This window comes from Anolis sagrei, chromosome 1 (assembly GCF_037176765.1).
Source record: "Anolis sagrei isolate rAnoSag1 chromosome 1, rAnoSag1.mat, whole genome shotgun sequence".
NCBI lineage: Eukaryota > Metazoa > Chordata > Lepidosauria > Squamata > Dactyloidae > Anolis > Anolis sagrei.
The window spans coordinates 145,750,264-145,773,082 of NC_090021.1; the positions used below are offsets into that span (position 1 = coordinate 145,750,264).

Sequence of the window (22,819 nt, forward strand, 5' to 3'; positions counted from 1 at the left end):
AGCAGACAGAATGCTTACATTTCAAAAGAATTCATAGCACTTTGATCAGAAACACTACAAGTGACAACAGGCTATTGAAGATCCCCCCACCCCTCCCATGCTCTTGAGTAAGTGGTAAAGGGCAAGTTGACAATTTGATATTGTGATGCACTTTTGAAATAAACCCAAAGATCCTTCTTGGGAGCATTGCTTTTCATATCAGATAGTCTTAATATTTTCACCATCACACTGTGATAATCACAGGGACCTCTTCTGTAAAAACAACTCATAGGCCATCTGACTCATCTGCAAATCTCAGAGCTTCCAGAATTGGCTGATGCCCTTCTTCATGTGTCTAGGACATATTAGTGTGCAATCCATTAAAAATGGTTCAAAAGTCATTACAAAACTGTGAGGCACTGGAAATTTGTTTCTAGACTATTTCTAAAGTATAGTTAATGAAAAAATCTGTTACTATCACAAGAGTAATGAAATTTTGTTACTATTTCATTACAGCAGTTGCACATAAATTACTATAATTGAGGAAAACTTCAGGGGCTCCTTAATTCCTCATTTTAAAGCTATTGGAGTGAACCTTGCTACAATGGTAGAACAGATTTGCCACTGTTAGCCCACCAAGTTTAGAACGTTTCACAGATTTTTGCGGAATTTTCAAAGTTTTTATAAACAGCATTTTTAAAAAAACTACAAGAGCTATCTTCTTGAATTTTGTATACAATTACGCAAGATAACAAAGAGTCGTTCCCCCCAATTTTCAGAAATATTCATACATCTACTGTTAGAGATTTTTAAAAAAGTTTTGAGAAAAACATTTTTTAAAGCCAGAACAGTTGTCTCATTGAATGGCTCTCATATTACCCAATAAAAACCAATTCTATATTTTCATAGAATCCTAGAGTTGGAGGATTCCTCCTAGATAGAGCCATCTAGTCCAACTCTCTTCTTCCAGACAGGGCATCCTCAAAACTCTCCTGACAGATGGCCATCCAAGCCTCGAAACTAATTAATATGCTTCCCCTATAGTATGGGGGCCATCTATTTAGGGATTTCTTCCGTCAGTCTCTTCTTTGCAGATTCAACCATTCATTGGAACTCTCACTGGGTGCTGTTAGGGAGGGACAAATCTCTCTCTCTCTGTTACCCTGATTGGTGCTTTCTGATGCTGATGCATTCTGGGAAATTAAGACAGGACCTTTTGAATTCTCTGACATAGACCCTTCCCAAACTACACTTCCCAGAGTTCTGTGCTGTTCTCAGAAAACAATCCTCCCTCTTTTTCCCACTTTTGATACTGAGACTCCATTAATTTAGAGAAAAGAAAAGGCATTAAGGCGGGATTTTTGGCTTTACTTTGCTTCCTTGCGCTGAAAAAGAAACTGAGTTCAAGCACCTTCTGAGATTTACAAAACTAAAACAAAAATTATGGGGTAAGTTTCAATTCTTAAATTTTTGGCACAGGCCACGCCCACATGTCGCCTATCGCCTTGTAAATGTAACAAATTTGATCCAAATTACGAGGCAAACAAAAAATGTACATCTCTAGGCTCTATGAGCAGCATCTCTCACATCTTGAGCAATGAAAACAGAAGGAAGGATAATCTGAACATGAGATAGTGATAACAAGCTTTCATAATGATTATAACACATTTTTAAGTGTATAACATCTAACAGATTTTGCTTTGCTCTTTTCCCCTCAAAATGCCATAGTGATCATATCAGCTAACTAATCAAAACGTATACAAAGGAACTCGTTTTTTTAATTTATATTGGGAGATCTGAACATTTTTATGTCATACATAAATAACATTTTTAAGTCATCACATAAATAAAACCACAATATAACAAATGCCAACAACACACACACACACACACACATAATAGTAAATATGAAAATAAAGAAATGAACAATATGATAATCATGGAATCAGTGTAGAGACTCTGAAGAATAGGATCCGGATCCCTGCTCTGCCATGGAAATCCACTGGGTCATCTTTGGCAAGTCATATACCCTTCACCTCAGAAGATACGGTTATTGTAGGCCAGAAATGACTTGAAGGCCCACAATAACTATGATACCCACAGACACCTTCTCCTTTTTTTACCCTTACCATTTTCATGACAACATCTTATTATACTTTTGCTTACCCATAAGCCATGTGACTCATCAAAACCTCCTCTCCTATGGGGAAATTATTTCATATTCTGTGAATATGGAAAATTCAAATGTCACCACTCTGCTTTCAAGACATTTTAACAGATTTTGGATAGCCATGAAGCTTACTCACACTTTGACATTAGCATTTGCATTGATGGTTAGCATCACTGACAGTGGTCTATTTACAATGATGCTGACTGGGGGAGACAGCCATCTACTCATGTTCCAGAAAACACAGAAGACCATCACATAAGTAAAGCAAAAATATAACAAATGCAAGCAAACAACATATATACAATTTAAAGCAAATATGAAAATGAAGAAATGAAAAATAAGTATTATATTTGTAACATGTTTTATGGCAAATATGAACAGTATTGTTATGTTGGAACTGTTTAATACGTCCGGCATTACAGCCAGCAAATGCATGTCGCGAAATGTGTTTACAGCAGAGGATGCTTGGTTTGGAAATTACCTAGAGAGTAAGTTGTCACATTTATAGTTTTCAGATATTTGCAAAACATTATTTGAGCTACTAACGCCTTCTGCATTTCGGTTTTGTTTTTAACTATTGGCCTAGCACATGAAGTTCTGAAAAATGGAAATTGCCTCTGAAAAAGGCAGAAAACAGTTTACAAGTCCCAGGAACTACTGTCTGGTTTCATATGATTTATAACACTGTGTAACAAATTTGGGGGGAAAAAGTCTGTTCTTGATTTGAAAGTATTGTTTCCTGTTTAACTGTGTGGTAATTACTTTGAAGGTAGTTGTTATACTCCAGAAACTTCATTTTTGTGACTGGCACAAACTATGTTGAATTGGTTGAGACTCAGTGAGATAGTTGTTGTTGTTTATGCGTTCAGTCACTTCTGAATCTTAATGACCTCATGGACCAGTGCAAGCCAGAGCTCCCTATAGGCTGTCGCCACCCCCAGCTCATTCAAGGTCAAGCCAGTCACTTCAAGGATACCATCCATCTTGCCCTTGGTCGGCACCTCTTCCTTTTTCCTTCCATTTTTCCCAGCATCATTATTGTCTTCAAGCTTTCTGTCTTCTCATTATGTGGCCAAAGTACTTCATCTTTGCCTCAGATATCCTTCCCTCCACTGGAAGGAAGGGAAGGAGAGGAAGGATGGAAATTAGGTCAGCTCCATCCCTCCTCTCCTTCAGAAAGAAGCTTAAATCATGGTTCTGGGGCCAGGTATTTGGGGATCAGGCTTGATAGTGATTGCAATGTTTACATGAACTGACAATGGACGGGCTCTGACAAAGTCAGAATTGGATTGTATTTGGCTACATGGTTGTTAATAATGTTTTAAATGGATTTTAACTTAATGGTTTTATTTCATTGTAAAGTTGTGATATATTGTGTATGTATTCTGTATGTGGTGGCATCAAATTGTTGCAATTGTAAGCTGCTTTGAGTCCCTCTTCGGGGGTTAAGAAGGACAGGTTACAAACATTGGAAATGAATGAATGAATGAATTCTTTGCACATATGCAAGTGCAGGTACTGCAAAATAATTTTTTTTAAATCCCAAACACTTCTGATCCTAAGCACGTTCCTCAATGGAATGCAATCCTCAATGGCAGCTAGAGATGTTTTAATCAGTATGGAAGTAATATCCATGTTTTAGTCCAAACTGTAAAAGAGATATCCAGAGTGGAATAGAGAACCAGTGTGGTGAAGTGGTTTGAACATTAGATTACAGGTCTATTGAACAGAGTTTAAATCTCTGCTCAGCCCTGGAAACATTTTGGGTGACCTTGGCCAAGTCACACTCTCTCAGTCTCACAGGAATGGAAAACCACCTCTGAATGAATGTTGCCAAGAAAAACTCGTAAGGTCACCAAAAGTCAAAAATGACTTCAAGGCACAAAACAACAAATGGGTATAATATTTTATTTGCTAATAATGAGTGGAGGGGCAATAATTGTTAAAAATAATAATCAGGCTTTCTAAATATTAACAAATCCCATGAGTGTGTGGGATTTTATTTGCTAATAATGAAATTAATCTTTCTAAATACAAATCAATTTAGTATGAGTGTCGGGCCATTTAATTTATTCATAACAAATTAGGCTGTTTTTTGTTAGTAATGCAATTTAAATATGACAATAAAAACTGAAAATTCATCTATGTTACCTTAAGCATTTGGTTTTTTTAAAAGCTTGCTAGTGTCCACCTCATCCCTAATATTACTTTGGATGTGGCACTCTTTACTAGCCTGAAAAGGGGCCCTGCATCCCTGGTCTTGCTCTAAGATACATCTAAATCGATAGGTCACACTGCATTACCAAAAAAGTGTATAAATTTCAGCATATTTTTGTTTGTCTGAAAACAATTTACAGCCCCCCTAGAATCTATAGAATTTAACTCACACGTTAAATTGTTTATAAATCCAGCACTGCAGCTGGAAAGAGCATGCCGTTCCTTATTGTGCTTCCAATCCTTTAAATACGGTTTAGGAATCAGAGGCATTCCATTTGCATTGATGGAGCACAAGAAAAACAAAGAGCTTTTTGGCAGACTGATGTGCCTCCACTGCAAGAGGTATAGCAGTATGCTTATGAAAATGCCAAGTACATGCTTGACCATGGTTAGAAAGAGGATGCTGAAATAATGCAATTGAATAATAGAATCATAGAATAAGAGTTGGAAGAGACCACGTGGGCCATCTAGTCCAACACCCTGCCATGCAGGAAAAGCATAATCAAAGTAGCCCTGACAGATGACTGACCATCCATACTTCCAAGGAAAGAGCTTCCAGCACACTCTGAGGGAGTTTATTCCACTGTTGAACATCTCATACGGTCAGGAAGTGCTTCCTAATGTTCACGTGGAATCTCCTTCCTGTCATTTGAACCCAATGTTCCAAGTTTCCAGGGCAGCAGAAAACAAGCCTGCTCCCTCTTCCTTGTAACACCCTTTCACATATTTATACATGGCTATCATGTCTCCTCTCAACCTTCTCTTCTGCAGGCTAAACATACTCAACTCTTTAAGATACTCATAGAGCCATCTAGGCAAGCAAGATAGTGTGATGTAGTGGTTCGAGTGTTGGATTATAGAGACTAGAATTGGAAGCCTCACTCAGAAACCTTTTCTAACAAATCCTGCCAAGACAACCCTGTGATGGGTTCACCTTAGGTCATGGTAGGTCAAAAGATATACAGTCATAAACAATCCTGGCAGGGTCATCCATAAAGTACACTGTGGTGGCTATATAAAACTCTCAAAATGGATAAGTACATACATACAGGAGGAGGAAGAGTTATACCTTTGCCCCATCACCACTAACATCATCGTTTTCAATTCAATTTCAGAAAATAGAGTTGTATGTGCCAACACAACAGTCAAGATCCAAAAAAGTTACTCAACATGCATAGTATGTCAGATGTTAACCAACATATAGCAACCAAGCTAGTCATCATATTGATGCCACTCTGTCACCATTTCTGAAATAAGATACAGCTGGTATTCCAGTTTAGAGTAGAACAGTTGCCCTGTCTTCTCATTTGCCTCAGACAGCAAACAGTCTGAGGTTAGATCCCCACTCCCTCTTTTTTGATCTGATCCAGCAGGACTTTTCTTAACTCCAGGGCAAACACTAACCACTGTGTTCCCTGCCAACATACCACACCAAAATCAAATTAAGGCCTCTTTTACATACCATACATTCATATAACGAGGAGGCTGTCTCAGATCTTTAAGTCTCACTGCAGCAGACATGTCAAGAATGTGAGTGTCACTGAAATGTTTTCATGTATCCCTGATCCACTTACTAGTATGTGTGAGGGTTTGTATTCTCAGGAACATCTTTTGTGTTTATTAAATACTGCTAATGCTGTAATAATATTGCCCCAATTGAGATAACTGCATTCCAGTGGCCTTTTATATAACAACTTTTATGATGGTTATTGAACATTAAGTCCATAAATGATCATCCTGTAATTTATTGCTGTTAACAAATATATTTGTCTCCCGGTGTTATTGCAACTGTGGTTGTCAAATATATATTTCTGTCTATGTTTGTATTATTGTAATTGCAGTTATTTTATAGTTCTGGGTGATTTTATAATTTCTTGTGTCGACTGAATTACTTTCTTGAGCTTCTAGATTGTTTTAGGGATTTTGCTAAGCGTAATAATGATTCACCAAAGACCCTTTTCATATCAATAGCCCGTGCACTACATAGCCAAATGCAATACATACAAACTAGATCATTGTGGATACACAGCCAGCAAAAATTCAACAGCAGGCTTTTCATCATTCATATTAGGAATACCTGTCCAGCTGTATCCACGATAATTCCCACATAACATTGCCCCCATAAATATGTTTGAAGAGATGACTGGAACTCTGCACACACTTAGAAAGTCACCTTTAAATGTAATTATTGAACTCTGTGATAATAATAATGTTTATTAATAATGTTCTTTCAACCAAAGGGAGGAACATCGAACATATACAATGGTTGGGTTTGTCTAAAATATCAATAGGCAAAAGGATCAGATGCATCTGAGGCCTCCTCTGCATCGCCATATAATCCAGTTTCAGAATGCAGATAACTGCATTGAATTGGATCAAATACCAATGCAGATGTGGCCTGAGGAAGTAAACTCAGGATGCACCAACAATTGTGAATTAATGAAATTTGATACCATTTTAACTGTCATGGCTCTATGCTATGGAACCCAGGGAGGTGTGGTTTGGTGATGCACCAACACTCTTTGGTAGACAAGACAAAAGATTTTGTGAAACTATGGCTCCCATGATCCCTTAGCGTTGAGCCATGGCAGTTAAAGTGGTGTCAAACTGCATCAATTCCATTGTGTAGATCCACCTTCATTCTACGAAAGCTTATATGACCAAATTCGTTTTCTTAATGAGTCTCTAAGGTGCTACAAATCCACTTATATACCAAAGACAAAGACAATACTACATAAAACTATAAATGCACATAATTTCCCCCAACACCCCACCAGCTATCCCAGCAACCTCAGGATCAATTCAGGAGCTTAATCTGGTGAATCAAAGCCTGGGTATACTAGAACCATGAGCCCTAAATATAAGAACTAAAAGTTTGAAATAGGCACCAAACTGAAGGGGCCTATTTCAAACTGGGAAGCTATTTGCCAAAATTTAGCTTTTTTGTCAGATTTAAAACAATTTGGATAGCGCTGTTCTGAATTAAAGCCAGAAGAAGAACAGAGCAAGAAGACAAACTCACCAGAAGGCTATTGAAGTAATCCAGGCATGGCAGATCAAAAAGTCTGGGCAAGCAGATGAATAGACTCAATGGAACCTATGTTCTTGAGCTGGAAATTACATACCTTTGTTGTATCCAAATAAAAGGGCATAGGCAGGCCCGTAGCCAGGATTTTGTTTCGGGGGGGGGGGGGGGGAGGGCTGAATCTGAGTGAAAGAGGGTCTACCCTAACAAACCTTTTGTTTCATTACCCGAATACCCCCATGCATATGGGATATATTGAACATGGTGATCAGATCATGATATGAATAAACATTACAGTTTAAATAATGTACCAGGAAGGCCTTCTCGCGGACCACCATGAAAATTTCGGGGGGAGGGGGGCTGAAGCCCCCCAAGTCCCCCCCTCCCCCCCAGCTACATGCCTGGCATAGGAACAAATAAGCTACGAGATTTTGCCAATCACTGTACAATCCTTTAAACGTGAATGAAAAGGGGCATCTTGGGCTTTTTTTTTTTTTTCATGTCAGGAGCAACCTGAGAAATTGCAAGTCGCTTCTGGTGTGAGAGAATTGGCCGTCTGCAAGGATGTTGCCCAGGGGACGCCAGGATGATTTGACGTTTTATCATCCTTGTGGGAGGCTTCTCTCATGTCCCCGCATGAGGAGCTGGAGCTGATAGAGGGAGCTCATCCGCCTCTCCCCGAATTCGAACCTGCGACCTGTTGGTCTTCAGTCCTGCCGGCACAGGGGTTTAACCCACTCTATCTTAGGCTGAAACACCATAGTCTTAACTTGAGATTAACTTGAATATGGAAAAAGTAAGACCATTTTAGGCTGAAACACCATGGTCTTACTTTTTCCATATTCAAGTTAATCTCAAACAACTTCAATACCCAGCATGAGTTTGCTGAGCAGAAAAATATTTCAATATTTGAACCATTTGATATTTCCCCTCCACCATTTAATAAGATCATAAACTTGTGATAGCTTGGAAGTTATAATTACACCAGAAAAGGAATACATTTGTGCTATATTATGTTAGAAGTGTAATATAATGCTGGTTGATATTAGAGAAAAACAGTTTTACACATGCTTGTGACAGTTCTTGACTTTTAATTTTAAAAATAATTTAAGGATTCTTGTTCCGAGGAAGAAAGTCTTTGAGAAATCACCAGTCTCTACAAGAGAAGTACTGCTTTGCTTACCATTGACATTTCTGTAATATGCTGAAAATAATCTACATGTACAACTATTGTCTTTGACCTTTGTGAAGCCATAGCCCACACAGAGACAGCAAATACAGAAGGACTGGCTGGTTGATCAAAAGGATGTGAACAACATAACCAGTGCTTTCTTTTTTTTATAAGTCAGGGTAAGGCATCATAGTTTAGACATCTAGCTTGCTCGGACTATACTAAAACGTATCTTGTAAACTTTATAAATTCAAAACATTTCAACAGAAAACAGAGGGATACCTCAGTTAATAAAGTAAATGTGGTCTGCAGCATGTCTTCTTTTGAGACCAGAGGCAGAATAACATGAAGGTAATTATAACGGCAGGTTTCTCAACTATCAAAGGAAGAGAAGACCAGTCCAGCATGTTTTGGAGCTAACAACATTCACATGAGAAATGAAACAATCAAGATGGGTAAACTAACATTTTCAACCTTCTAGAGACTATCTGAATGCTTTTTCCAAAATGTATCCAGGGATTCTTTCTTTCTTTCCTTTCTCTCTTTCTTTCGTTCAACTCCCTCCACTTTTCTTATCTTCCCCATTTTAGGGTTGTTTAAGGGACCTGCAGGCACCAAAATCAATGGTTAGGAACCAAGTGCCAATTATATAGATTTTACCCTCCAAATGCATTAGATTTTCTTTTAAAAATAATAATAATAAGACTATGTGCGTACATATATTGAGTGGAAGTCCCATCATCCCCATACCATGTTGGGATTATGAGAGTGTAGAAGTTCGGGCCCTGCCCATCTCTGTGACCGCATTCCCCCCATTTACCTGCACGAGTGTGAAGATCTGCCAGGGAAGCCCTCCTTGTGGCCCACCACCATCACAAGCGTGATTGGTAGGGATGAGAAAAGGGCCTTCTCGGTGGTGCCCCCTGACTTTGGAACACCCTCCTCAGGGGGATTAGGCAAGCCCCAAACAAACTGCCTTCCTTCAGTAGGGATTTTAAGACTTGGATATTTAAACAAGCCTTTGAGAATGTCTAGCCCCAATGGTCTGCAATTAATGACATGGCACTGCACTTTTATCCCATGCCCTTGTCTCTTAGCTACAATTTTCACTATTCCATTTCCTTGTCTTGTTTACAGTTTGGGCATGTCTTACAGCAGTTGTCACCATATATTATTAGGCATTGTTCCGAGTTTTAAATTGTACTGTGAGTTTATTTTATATGTTGTTTTTTAGGCACTTTGCATCATATGTAAGCCACCCCAAGTCCCTTTGGGGAGATGGAGGTGGAGTACAAAAATAAAGTTGTTGTTGTTGTTAGTATTATTATTTCTAGAGGACATCAGATTGTGGAAGGCTGATTAGAAAAGTTCAGACTCTTGCCTTGGGTGATAATTGTGAAGGGTTGCCAAGGTTTCAAATCCCTCCAAAGTAATCCGCAAGGAAGATGAAAACTTCTTTGAAAGCACAACTATGAGACGAAAGGGGGATCCAAAATCCACAGTGAAGCAATAACTAAAGTGTCTCTAAACATGCAGCAAAATGTGTTTATGTAAAACAAATGGAAAGAAATGTGGAGTCGGGCTGGCTGTGGTGCAGGTGTTGCTCCCTCCAGAGGTGCCATTTATCATAATCTTGGTAAGACTAGCAGACATAATGGGACCATTTTGCAAAGTGGAAGACATATGGTAAAATATGCATTTTTGAATATGATTTTTGAGTTGATTTTCTTCCATACAGAAAAATATTGCTTCTAGTAGTTTCTAAGTTACGATGTGTCCCATTAACAAAATGTCTAGACAGAGAACCAACATAAGAATTTGGATGGAATATGTAATGGTGCTCCATGCAGTCATGCCAGCCACATGACCATGGAGGTATCTATGGACAACGCCGGCTGTTCGGCTTAGAAATTGAGATGAGAACCAACTACCTGAGTTGGACATGACTGGACTTAATGTCAGGGGAAACCTTTACCTTTACTATGAAAAGCCAACACTACCTTCACTATTCAAAGAATGACCACTTAACTTCAATGTTTTGTTCCCTTTTATTTTTTGTTACCAGATTCCTAAGGACCACATTATCACAAACTGAGCTTGGGTACAAAGTGAATAGTGATTGGATTGTATATTTTACCAAAACAGGAGAAATGTCATTTTTTGCCTCTTTGTCTCTTAGCCTCCAAATGGCCCAGGATGCAATTTACATCTTACACCTTGGGTGGATATTTCAATTATAATGGCAAAAGTCCTCCTCCATGCTAGTTCAGATTAGGAACTGCAAACTAATAAATGTCAACTCTAAAATAAGTGGTGCCATATAGACACTTTTTACCATTTGTGGTGGACCTGCAAGATAGCAAGGAATTACTGAAAGGAAGCCCAAGAAAGAATCCAGAAAATACTTAAGATTAAAATACAAATGAAACCAGAATAGTTCTTATTGGGCATAACAGATATGGATCAAGTTAAAAAATAAAGACACACTTTTTAATTATATAGTTACAGCTGCTAGAATAACTTATGCACGAACTTAAGAGAATGAAAGAAGTACCATCAATAGATCAATGGCTCCTGAAAACAGCAGAAATAATGAATATGGACAAAATAACTCAGTTACTTGTAAATCATCAAGGCAACATGAGAAAAACAATGAACTGGACATTATTTAGAGCAGTGGTTCTCAACCTGTGGGTCCCCAGGTGTTTTGGCCTACAACTCCCAGAAACCCCAGCCAGTTTACCAGCTGTTGGGATTCCTGGGAGTTGAAGGTCAAAACATCTGGAGACCCACAGGTTGAGAACCACTGCTTTAAACCATGATGAACAAGATTGGAGGTCAATTCAAAATCCCCTTTCTTTTCCCTTCCCCCCTTTAACCTACATCCTTACATGGAAGATTTTTCTCTCTTCTTAATTTTTTCCTCTTTTTATTGATTATACATTATATATTTTTAAGCTGGTAGTTGTTTCCTATTCCACCCCAAAACCTTTTTCCTGCCCTTCCTCCCCCATTTTAAGATATTGTTTTAAAACGGTCAATAATCAAAATCATTAAAAAGAAGAAGAAAAAGAAGTACTACTGACTACTGACTGGGGATCACAACCAGACACAGTGAAGACATCTGCCCTTGCGCTATGCTACTCCGCTGCTGAGTATGGATGCCCAGTGTGGAACACATCTCACCACGCTAAAACAGTAGATGTGGCTCTTAATGAGACATGCCGCATTATCACGGGGTGTCTGCGCCCTACACCACTGGAGAAATTACACTGCTTAGCCGGTATTGCACCACTTGACATCCGCCGGGAAGTAGCAGCCAATAGTGAAAGGACCAAGGCAGAGACATCTCCAACTCATCCTCTGTTTGGGTATCAGCTAACACATCAATGACTTAAATAAGAAATAGTTTTCTAAGATCTACAGAGACACTCACTGGAACACCCCAGCAAGCGAGAGTCCAAAAGTGGAAGGCTCAAACCCAGAACCTCAATCAATGGCTGATACCAAATGATAGACTCCCTCCTGGGCACACAGAAAACTGGGCGACTTGGAAGCCACTGAACAGACTGCGCTCTGGCACCACAAGATGCAGAGCCAACCTTCAGAAATGGGGCTACAAAGTGGAATCCACAACATGCAAATGTGGAGAGGAGCAAACCACAGATCACCTGCTGCAATGCAACCTGAGCCCTGCCACATGCACAATGGAGGACCTTCTTGCAGCAACACCAGAAGCACTCCCAAGTGGCCAGATACTGGTCAAAGGACATTTAATCAACTACCAAGCTTGCAAACTGTGTTTTGCTGTTTGTTTGTTTTGTTAAAAATGTCATACAAATGTCTGGTTGCTCCTGACACGATAAATAAATAAATAAATTACTTTTAATTAAAAGAGGATAGGAAAGATAAGAAGGGAAAATTAATAGATATGCTATTAGCAGCTGGATTATTCATTGCAAAATATTGGAAAGGAGAAATGAAAATACAAATTAATGAATAGTATAAAGAAGTCTGGAAAATGGCACTGAATGATAAGTTCACATCAAACTTAAAAGTAAAGAAGGGATTTTGTGGGAAAATGCTTTTGAAAGTATTTGGAGATTTTTTTTAGAAAAGGTGTTGGTAAAAGAAGATGGGAATTTACCTCTAAATGAAGAAATGAACTTTTGGTGGGATTTTAGAAGAAGAGATGGCTCTGGAGAAAGGGAGAACAGGGGTGAAAGAAACTAAAAGAGAGGGGAATGTATTGTATATGTATATATAACTGTAATTTTTCTCAAATAAAATAATTATTTTTTAAAAAAAATGAAATGTCAATATGTTCTATTCTGAGCAGACAGGTCAGTACTGTGAAGAAACCACACAAACTTCAAGACAACAATGTTATTCAAGACCAAACAAGCAGGCCTCTACAAACAGCACCAACACTTGTCCGCACCTTACAAAGCATCCAGTACTTAAGTTACTTTAAACAAAGGATTCGTTTTGCTCTCCTCACGGTAGGCGGCAAATAGATTTGACAGACTCCCAGCAGAGCTCCAGTCCAAACGACTGCCAAAAAATTATTGGAACAATACAGCTCCAGTTTAAAAAAAATAAAATAAACACAGCATAAAATGTCAAAGCAAAAGAACTACAGGGTTCACCTGAAGAAAAATGACAAAAGCCATGAAATATTGCTCTTTGTGAAATTTGAGTGAAAAGATTTTCTTTCACGCACCACACCAAGCCAACTGTCAAATATTTTGGAGTTTGTATTTCTTTAAAAAAAAGTAAACCTATGTTTTAGCAGAAAGACTCTTTGTGTAAAGTGTGGCTGTAAAGCAAAGCACATTGTTATGCAAGCAGATATGAATCTATACCCAATAATCAAGGAAGGTTTCGAAATTGTTTTGACAGTCACTAGCGCAGCTCCAGTTCTCACAGAGCTCTCCAATTTGCAGGTAAAGATGAATTCTACAATCCCAAACTGAATGAAGTGTACCAAAGTCCAGAATTAAACCCACCTTGATATATTTGTTGCATTTTTTAAAAAACCAGTACAACAAAGCCTCATTTTATTGCTTCTATTGTTTATGTGCCAGCAATTCATTTCAGGCGCACACTGAATCCTACTTCAACATATTAGCATTATTAAGTGCAAACATCATCTGGTTCTTTGGAGATGCCAAAAAATATCTTTCTTCACTAGTTAGAGTCAAAGGCAAGCAATGAGCAAAACACTATGCTGTGCAAGGTCATTTTCAGAAGACGACTTCAAATAACTTACTTCAGATTACTTACATAACTACTATGACGATGCGATCTGTTGCTCTTAGGGAGTTTTAGAGCTTCACTTCTTCGGCATAAATAATTATCCACAATTGGCAAGTTACACAACAGCACAGTTCAACAACATTCACGGAACGCTGCATGTTCTAGTTAGCCGTGTTTGACTTTCTTAAGAGTGCAGTATCTTAGCCAGTGAATCTGAAACTCTCAAGACATGTCCATTTTTTAATGCATAATCTTATACCACTTGCATATGTGGCATAATTATACATCCTACCTGTAACCATGTCAAACAAAACTTGCTTCCAAATGAAGCCTACTTCACATAGTGCTCTTTTTTTCTCATCCCACAAATGTCTCCTACAATACTCAAAAATTCATGCACCAGATTATTTACTCGTATGCTGGCCACACAGCAAAGCCTTGGCATCTCACTGCACAGAGGATATGTTTTTCCAACACTGACACCCATGCCATCAACAACAAAAGCTCATCTTCATGCAGAAATCTGGCCTCATAGCACTATCAGGCTCCCAACCAAAATATGATCAATGGCAAGACTGTTCCTTTTCTCTCAAGGCAGCAAGTATGCTCCCTGACAGAAGTCAAATGCACAGATTGTTGAGGGAGGAAGTACAATTCCACTATCCTATCTCTGCAACCCCTCGCACCATTATTATTATTATTATTATTATTATTATTATTTCCCCAAAACGACATAGAGGCAATCAACTGCATTCATCAGCCAAACCTAAATAGCTACATGAATAATTATACTAGTACTATTCAAAGTGGTGGTCTTGGGACTATTGCCAGGCCACAAGCTATTGCAGAGTTTCTCAACCTGGGGGTCGGGACCCTGGGGGGATCGCGAGGGGGTGTCAGAGGGGTCGCGAAAGCCCATCAGGAAACACAGTATTTTTTGTTGGTCATGGGGATTCTGTGTGGGAAGTTTGGCTCAATTCTGTTGTTGATGAGGTTCAGAATGCTCTTTGATTGTAGTTGAACTGTAAATCCCAGAAACCACAACTCCCAAATGTCAAGATCTATTTTCCCAAAACTTCACCAGTGTTCAAATTTGGGCATATTGAGTATTTGTGCCAAGTTTGGTCCAGATCCATTATTGTTTAAGTTCACAGTGCTCTCTGGATGTAGGTGAACTACAACTCCAAAACTCAAGGTCAATGCCCACCAATAATAATAATAATATAATAAAACTTTATTTATACACCACTACCATCTCCCCATGGGACTCGGTGCAGCTTACATGAGGCCGAGCCCACAATACAACAATACAAGCAATACAAGCAATAATAAATACAATACAAAGCAATTAAAATAAATCTCATACACAAAAAGCACCAAGCCCTTTCAGTATTTTCTGTTGGTCATGGGAGTTCTGTGTGCCAAGAGTGCTTCAGTTCCATCATTGGTGACGTTCATAATGCTCTTTAGTAATAATAATAATAATAATAATAATAATAATAATAATCTTTATTTATATCCCGCCACCATCTCCCCAACAGGGACTCAGGGCAGCTTACATTAGGCCAAGCCCAAAAAACAAATTAAAATAAAATAAGATACAAGTTACAATAAAGTAAACAACATTGCAGTAAAACACAGAACATATGCCTACAATAACAAAGTACAAAAAAAGCAGTAAACCAACCATAATGACAGTGAGCGAGCCGCATGTACATAAAAAGATTTTAAAAACTTAGGGTGAGATAAAGGAGCAGAATTATTTGTGGGTGAGAACTCGTACAAAGACAGGGTGATAGACCTACCTTCGTACAAGGCCGGGGGGGGGGGGGGGGTTGTATTCCTAGGACAAAAACGTTGAGGGAAGCGATAGGATAAGAATATGTAACTACTCTCCAAAAGCGCAACGGAAGCGCCAGGTCTTGAGATTCTTTTTAAAGGTTTCTAAGGTAGGACTTTCCTAATCTCTCCAGGCAATGAGTTCCAGAGCTGGGGGGCCACAGAGGAGAAGGCTCTCTCCCTTGTACCCACAAGGCGAGTATGAGAAACTGGCAAGGGTGAAAGGAGGGCCTCCCCCGAAGATCGAAGAGTTCGGGCTGTTTCATGGACGGAGATACAATCATGAAGGTAGGTTGATTGTAGGTTAACTATAAATCCCAGCAACTCCCACTCTCATGTCATCACAAAATCAATCCCTCTTCCCAAATCCCACCAGTATTCAAATTTGGACATATCGGGTATTTGTACCAAATTTGGTCCAGTGAATAAAAATACATCCTGCATATCAGATATTTACATTACGATTCATAACAGAAGCAAAATTACATGAAGTAGCAACGAAAATAATTTTATGCTTGAGGGTCACCACAACATGAAGAACTCTATTAAGAGGTCACGGCATTAGGAAGGTTGGGAACCACTGAGTTATTGGCTGCTGGTCCTTGGGAGTTTCCAGAAAAGAAAGAAACAATGGTAACCAATGGCTCCAAAATATGGTGCAATTTTTGGGGAAACATATAATACTCATCCCCTGTATTTGATAGCTTGGAAAGCAGTACACCATGCCATGTTTCATTCTCTTAGTTGAGAACAGCCGGAACAGCTAAGTTAATGTTTTCTTCCGTGTTCCTTACATGGATGTAAGCTGCCTTGGGTCCCATGGTGGGAGAAATGCAGGAAACATACTAAACAAATCAATAACGTCACCTGTGTTTTAATGACAACTCAAATCCCTCACAATGAGATTGTGGGTTCCTCTGGACAACTGAAGCATTATCACCGTTCTCAACCTAGATGTTTTGGCCTTCAACTTCCAGAAACCCTAACAGCTGGTAAATTGGCTGGGATTTCTGGGAGTTGTAGGCCAAAACACCTGGGGAGCTACAGGTTGAGAACCGCTGATTCAAGCAGACTTTTAAGGAGAAGATTTTCAAGACGGAGACATGGGATGATGAGTAGTGTTATATATTTTTTCATAGATTTTTGATGATATTAATGACTTTAATTATTGATTTGGAATAGTCCTATGTTTAATTCCATTTTAATGTCTCTATGTTTAAGGTCTTAAATTGTGCATTACATTGTTTTTTTAGCATTGTGTGCCGCTTTGAATCTTAGCTGTCCCCAGACTTTGGAACTCCCTCTCCAAAAGGCCCTTCTACAATGCCATATAATCCAGAATATCATGGTAGATAATCCACATTATCTGCTTTGAACTGGATTATTTGAATCTACACTGCCAAATAATCCAGTTCAAAGTAGACAATTTGGATTTTATACAGCTGTGTAGAAGGGGCCACAGACACCAGGATGGCCCCATCCCTGTTTGCCTTTAGCAGACAGGTGAAAAGGCACCTTTGCCATCAGGTATTTAGGGAATTATGAGAAGGCAGGCTACTGGAGATGCTGGGAATGGCGTTTGGAGAGGGAGGCTGTCAAGATTTTAATTGTTATTTAATTTTGACACTGCTTGACTCCAAGATTCACTAGTTATTTTTTATTTTGATATTTCTATTTGCATCTATTTGCTAGGTTTTATATTTTAATTTGAATATGTATTTACTGATTCAAACTGAATTTTAACATACCAATGATAATTAATTCTCTTTTAATGTTCATAGAATCATAGAAAAATAGAGTTAGAAAGGACCACATGGACCATCCAGTTCAACCCCCTGCCGTGCAGGAAAGGTACAATCAAAGTACCCCCGGCCATCCATGGAAGGAACTTCTACCAGAGTCCAATATATTTGTAAATTTTAAATTGTACTTAAATGCTTTTAGAGTAAGCTGCTTTGAGTCTACTTGTAGAGAGAAGAAGCAGAGTATAAATAAACATGAACATAATAATAATTTTAGTTTCAGGAGCGACTTAAGAAAGTGCAAGTCACTTCTGGTGTGAGAGAATTGGCTATCTGCAAGGACACTGCCCAGGGAATACCTGGGTGTTTTACCATCCTATGGGAGGCTTCTTTCATGTCCCCCCATGAGAAGCTGGAGCTGACAGACAGGAACTCACCCCACTCCCCGGATTCATAACAGCAACCTTTCGGTCAGCAGGCCTGCCGGCATAAAGGTTTAAGCCATTGCACCAGAGGAGGCTCCTACTAGAATAATAATAATAATAATAATAATAATAATAATAATAATAATTGATTGTGTCACATGCACTCCTAGCAGCTTTGAGTCCCTATGCCAGGAGAAAGGTGGAACACAAACAAAGTAAATTGATAAATAAGATTCCTTCTATATTGCCATATAAAATCGAGATTGTCTGCTTTGAACCAGATTATACGGCAGCATACACTCATATAATCCAGTTCAAAGCCAGTCATGTGGATTATATACTTTGAAAAAAATGCGTAGAGGGGTGGTAAGCTTTAAGAGATGATATAATGAACAACAACAACAACAACACAATACCTGAGAATGTTCAGAATATGCAAGATCACCTGGTGGTTGGCAGAGGAGCATGAACACAAGCCAGCAGCCTCTTGTCTGAACGCAGTGGAATGAATGAATAATAATAAATGGGTTGCTATGAGTTTTCTGGGCTGCATGGCCATTACACAGAAGCAGTGGCTTTGAAGCCGCAAGGCTATATATAAACCAACTTGCCTAGTTTCCCATAGACTTCACAACCTCTGAGGATGCCTGCCATAGATGTGGGCGAAATGTCAGGAGGGAATGCTTCTGGAACATGGACAGACAACCCGCAAAACACACAACCTAGTGATTCCATGAAAACATTCAACAATAATAATAAAACTTTATTTATAACCTGCCCTATCTCCCCAGGGGGAACTCAGGATGGTTTCTAATGAAAGATGGCAAACATTCAACACCATAATAAACGATGGAAACAAACCAAGCCAAATCAAAACAGTAAACAATGAGACTTTATTTCTATCCTGTCCTATCTCCCCAGTGGGGGCTCAGTTTACTCTCCCACCCCTCTCTCTATATATATCCTATAGTCGAAGGTTTGAGTCCAGGGAGAGTGCTGATGAGCTCCCTCTGTTAGCTCCAGCTCCCCATGCGGGGACATGAGAGAATGGGGATGCCCATGGTAAAACATCAAAACATCTGGGAGTCCCCTGGGCAACGTCCTTGCAGACGGCCAGTTCTCTCACACCAGAAGCAACTTGCAATTTCTCAAGTCGCTCTTGACACAAATATTATATATATATACACACAAAGTGAGTGAGAACGAGAGAGGGGGGGGGCATTCACTGCTGTATAAAAATACACATGTACATGTACATTCACACAAGCGACAAAGACAATGGAACACAGGCCAACAGCGTAGATCCTGTAAAGCTGGATCTACACTGCCATTGAATCCAAGGCCCTTCCACACAGCCATATAACCCAGAAGATCGAGGCAGAAAATCCCACAATATCTGCTTTGAACTGGATTATCTGAGTCCACACTGCCATATAATACAATATAATACTAATAATATATTATAATTATATATTTATATTGCATGTAATATTACTAATAATATTACAATATAATGGTATAAATTAAATATATTCTAGGACAAAGCAGAAAAGGGGAGATTTTATTCAGCTGTGCGGAAGGGGCCAAAATCCCACAATAACTGTTTTGAATTGGGTTATCTTGGGGCCCTTCCACACAGCCCTATATCCCAGAATATCAAGGCAGAAAATCCCACAGTATCTGTTCTGAACTGGGACCCCTTCCACACAGCTGAATAAAATCCCCCATTATCTGCTTTGGAACTGGGATATATGGTAGTGTGGCCTCAGATAACCCAGTCCAAAGCAGATATTGTGGGATTTTCTGCCTTGATATTCTGAGTTATATGGCTGAGTGGAAGGGCCCCAGAGTACCTGCTTTGAACTGAGGCCCCTTCCCGCATGTTCTGCTTTGAACTGAAATATATAGCAGTGCGGACTCAGATAAGGGGTCTTATTTATCAATTTACTTTGTTTGTGTGCCACCTTTCTCCCAGCATAGGGAGAAAGGCTGCTAGGAGTGCATGTGACACAATCAATTATTATTATTATTATTATTATTATTATTCTAGTAGGAACCCCCTCTGGTGCAATGGCTTAAACCTTCATGCTGGCAGGACTGCTGTCCGCCAGGTTGGCAGTATGAATCTGGGGAATGGGGTAAGCTCCTGTCTGTCAGCTCCAGCTTCTCATGGGGGGACATGGGTACAAAGCAGGTATTGTGGGATTTTCTGCCTTGATATTCTCTGATATAGGGCTATGTGGAAGGGCCCCCAGAGTACCTGCTTTGAACTGAGTCCCCTTCCCGCAAGTTCTGCTTTAAACACCTTAATGTAAAGTTAAATTGAAAATGTATATAGAGGACCCTATAAGACTGTAGACAAGGAAGAAGTGGATGTAAAGTAAGAATCTATGATATCTTTCTATGTAACATTTAGATAGCAGACTGTGACCCCTTAATAGAAATATATTATGAGATAAAGGATTATAGAACATTAATAGATAGAAAGTATTGCACTATATGCAACAAACACTTGCAAATGTATGTTTACTTAAATAAAATAAAAAAAAGGTAAAGCAAATAATGTGGGGTTTTCTGCCTTGATATCCTGGGAGATAGGGCTGTGCAGAAGGGCCCAGTCCATAAGAACATATATTCCAGTTCAAAGCAGCTAATGTGGGGTTTTTTGCCTTGATATCCTGGGATATAGGGCTGTGTGGAAGGGCCTGAGTCCATAAGAACATATATTCCAGTTCAAAGCAGATAATGTGGGATTTTTTTGCCTTGATATCCTGAGATATAAGGCTGTGTGGAAGGGCCCTGAGTCTATAAGAACATATATTCCAGTTCAAAGCAGATAATGTGGGATTTTTTGCCTTGATATCCTGGGATACAGGGCTGTGCGGAAGGGCCTGAGTGCATAAGAACATATATCCCAGTTCAAAGCAGATAACGTGGGATTTTCTGCCTTGATATCCTGGGATATAAGGCTGTGCGGAAGGGCCCAGAGTCCATAAGAACATATATTCCAGTTCAAAGCAGATAATGTGGGAAGGCTCAGAGTCCATAAGAACATATATTCCAGTTCAAAGCAGATAATGTGGGATTTTTGCCTTGATATCCTGGGATATAAGGCTGTGTGGAAGAGCCCTGGGTTTTATATGGCAGGGTAAATGGGGGCTAGAAGGGAAGGGAAGCCCAGCAAGCCCAAGAAAGCCTTTCCCTCCTTGGAAGCTGGAAGCAAAGTTCTCCAGGAAGGCAAAGAAGGAAGCACTGATTGAGGCGCGCGCCTCCAACCTGAATCCTGCACAGACAGAGTGACCTGCTGGGCAGACAAGAAGCAACAATAACAACCACAATAAGGGTTTGGAGGAGGGAGAGGACAACGAGGATCAGGGTTAGGGATGCGACTGAATTCCCCCTTAGACATATATATATATCCATACAGATAGGACTGGAGCTGGGAACAAAGCCAAGGTGAAGCCAAAGAGGAGCTGTGGCCAGTGAAGCCTTGCCAAGGAAAGCAGCCCTTGCCTGCGCATCCCCCTTCCCTTTGCTCTTACCTCTGCAGCCCCGAGAGAGCCGATCCGTGTGTCCGATGATGGCCCAAGATGCTCCGAGATGGAGGAGGAGGAGGAGGAGGCGCAAGAGGGCGGCTTTCCCCGTCCGCCTCCGCTTTCCCTTTGCCTCCTCCTCCTCCCGCTTCCCAGGCCGCCTTTAGAGCCAAGCGCGGGGCTTCCTCATTGGCGGCTGCCCGGTGAGGTGCCAAGGCCAGGCAGGGAGGAGGGAAGGCGAGCGCGAGGAGGGAGGAGGAGGAAGAGCCCGGCTCCGCGAGCGCGCAAGACAAGCAGGCTGGATGGCTGGCTGGCCGTCCTGGGATGCGCGCTCGCGTGGGAGACAGCGACATGCCCCCCCCCTCCTCCTCCTCCGCCTCCTCCGCCTCCCCTCCCACCAGCGTGCACGCGCAATCCCGCTCTAGGCTTGGTGGCAAGCAACCTACATGGAAAGGTCCCAGCGGCTGGGCAGGGCGAGAAAAGGCAAAGATGGGGAGGAAGGAGGAATCTCACATTAGCTGCATCAATATAAATAAAGTATTATTATTATTGTTATTATTATTATTATTATTATTATTATTATTATTACTAGCTGTACCCGGCACACGTTGCTGTGGCCAACCATCCCTCCCTCTTTCTCTCCTTCCTCCCCCCCTTTTCTTTCCCTTCTTCTTTCTCTCCTTTCTTCCTTCTCTACCTCTTTCCTTCCTTCCTTCTTTCCTTTGCTCTTTGGTTCCGTCCTTCCTTCTCTCTTTCTCTCCTTCCTTCCTTACCCCTCACTTTCCTTCCTTCCTTCTCTTTTTCTTTCCTTCTATCCTTCCTTCCTTCTCTATCTCTTTCCTGCATACCTTCCCTTTTTCTTTCCCTCCCTCATTCACCCCTCCCTCCCTCCCTTCCTTCCTTCCTTCCTTCTATATCTCTTTCTTTCCTTCCTTCTCTGTTTTTTCCCTTCTTTCCCTCTTTTCTTCCCTCCTCTTCTTCCTTCCTTCCTTCCTTCCCTCTCTCTCTTTCCTTCCTTCCTTCCTTCCTTCCTTCCTTCCTTTTCTACCTCTTTCCTGCATACCTCCCCTTTTTCTTTCCTTCCCTCATTCTCCCCTTCCTTGCTTGTTTCCTTCCTTCCTTCTATCTCTCTTTCCTTCCTTCCTTCTCTGCTTTTTTTCCTTCTTTCCCTCTTTTCCTCCCTCCTTCTCTCCTTCCTTGCTTCCCTCGCTCTATCTTTCCTTCCTTCCTTCTCTACCTCTTTCCTGCATACCTCCTCTTTTTCTTTCCCTCCCTCATTCTCCCCTTCCTTCCTTCCTTCCTTCCTTCCTTCTATATCGCTTTCTTTCCTTCCTTCCTTCCTTCTCTGCTTTTTTCCTTCTTTCCCTCTTTTCCTTCTCTCCTTCCTTCCTTCCCTCTCCCTCTTTCCTTCCTTCCTTCCTTCTCTTTTTTCTTTCCTTCTCTCCTTCCTTCCTTCTCT

General features: G+C 40.3%; 1 protein-coding gene across 5 annotated transcripts in view; it reads right to left on the reverse strand.

The window, feature by feature from the left end:
- The window catches only part of PLCB4 (phospholipase C beta 4), a 255,778-nt gene extending 234,102 nt beyond the window's left edge, over nucleotides 1-21,676 (reverse strand). For all 5 annotated transcript variants that reach the window (XM_067469124.1, XM_067469130.1, XM_067469126.1 and 2 more), the window contains exon 1: nucleotides 21,370-21,676. The gene's annotated coding sequence lies outside the window, so the exon portion shown is untranslated. The remainder of the gene's footprint in view (nucleotides 1-21,369) is intronic.
- Nucleotides 21,677-22,819: the final 1,143 nt, after the last annotated feature.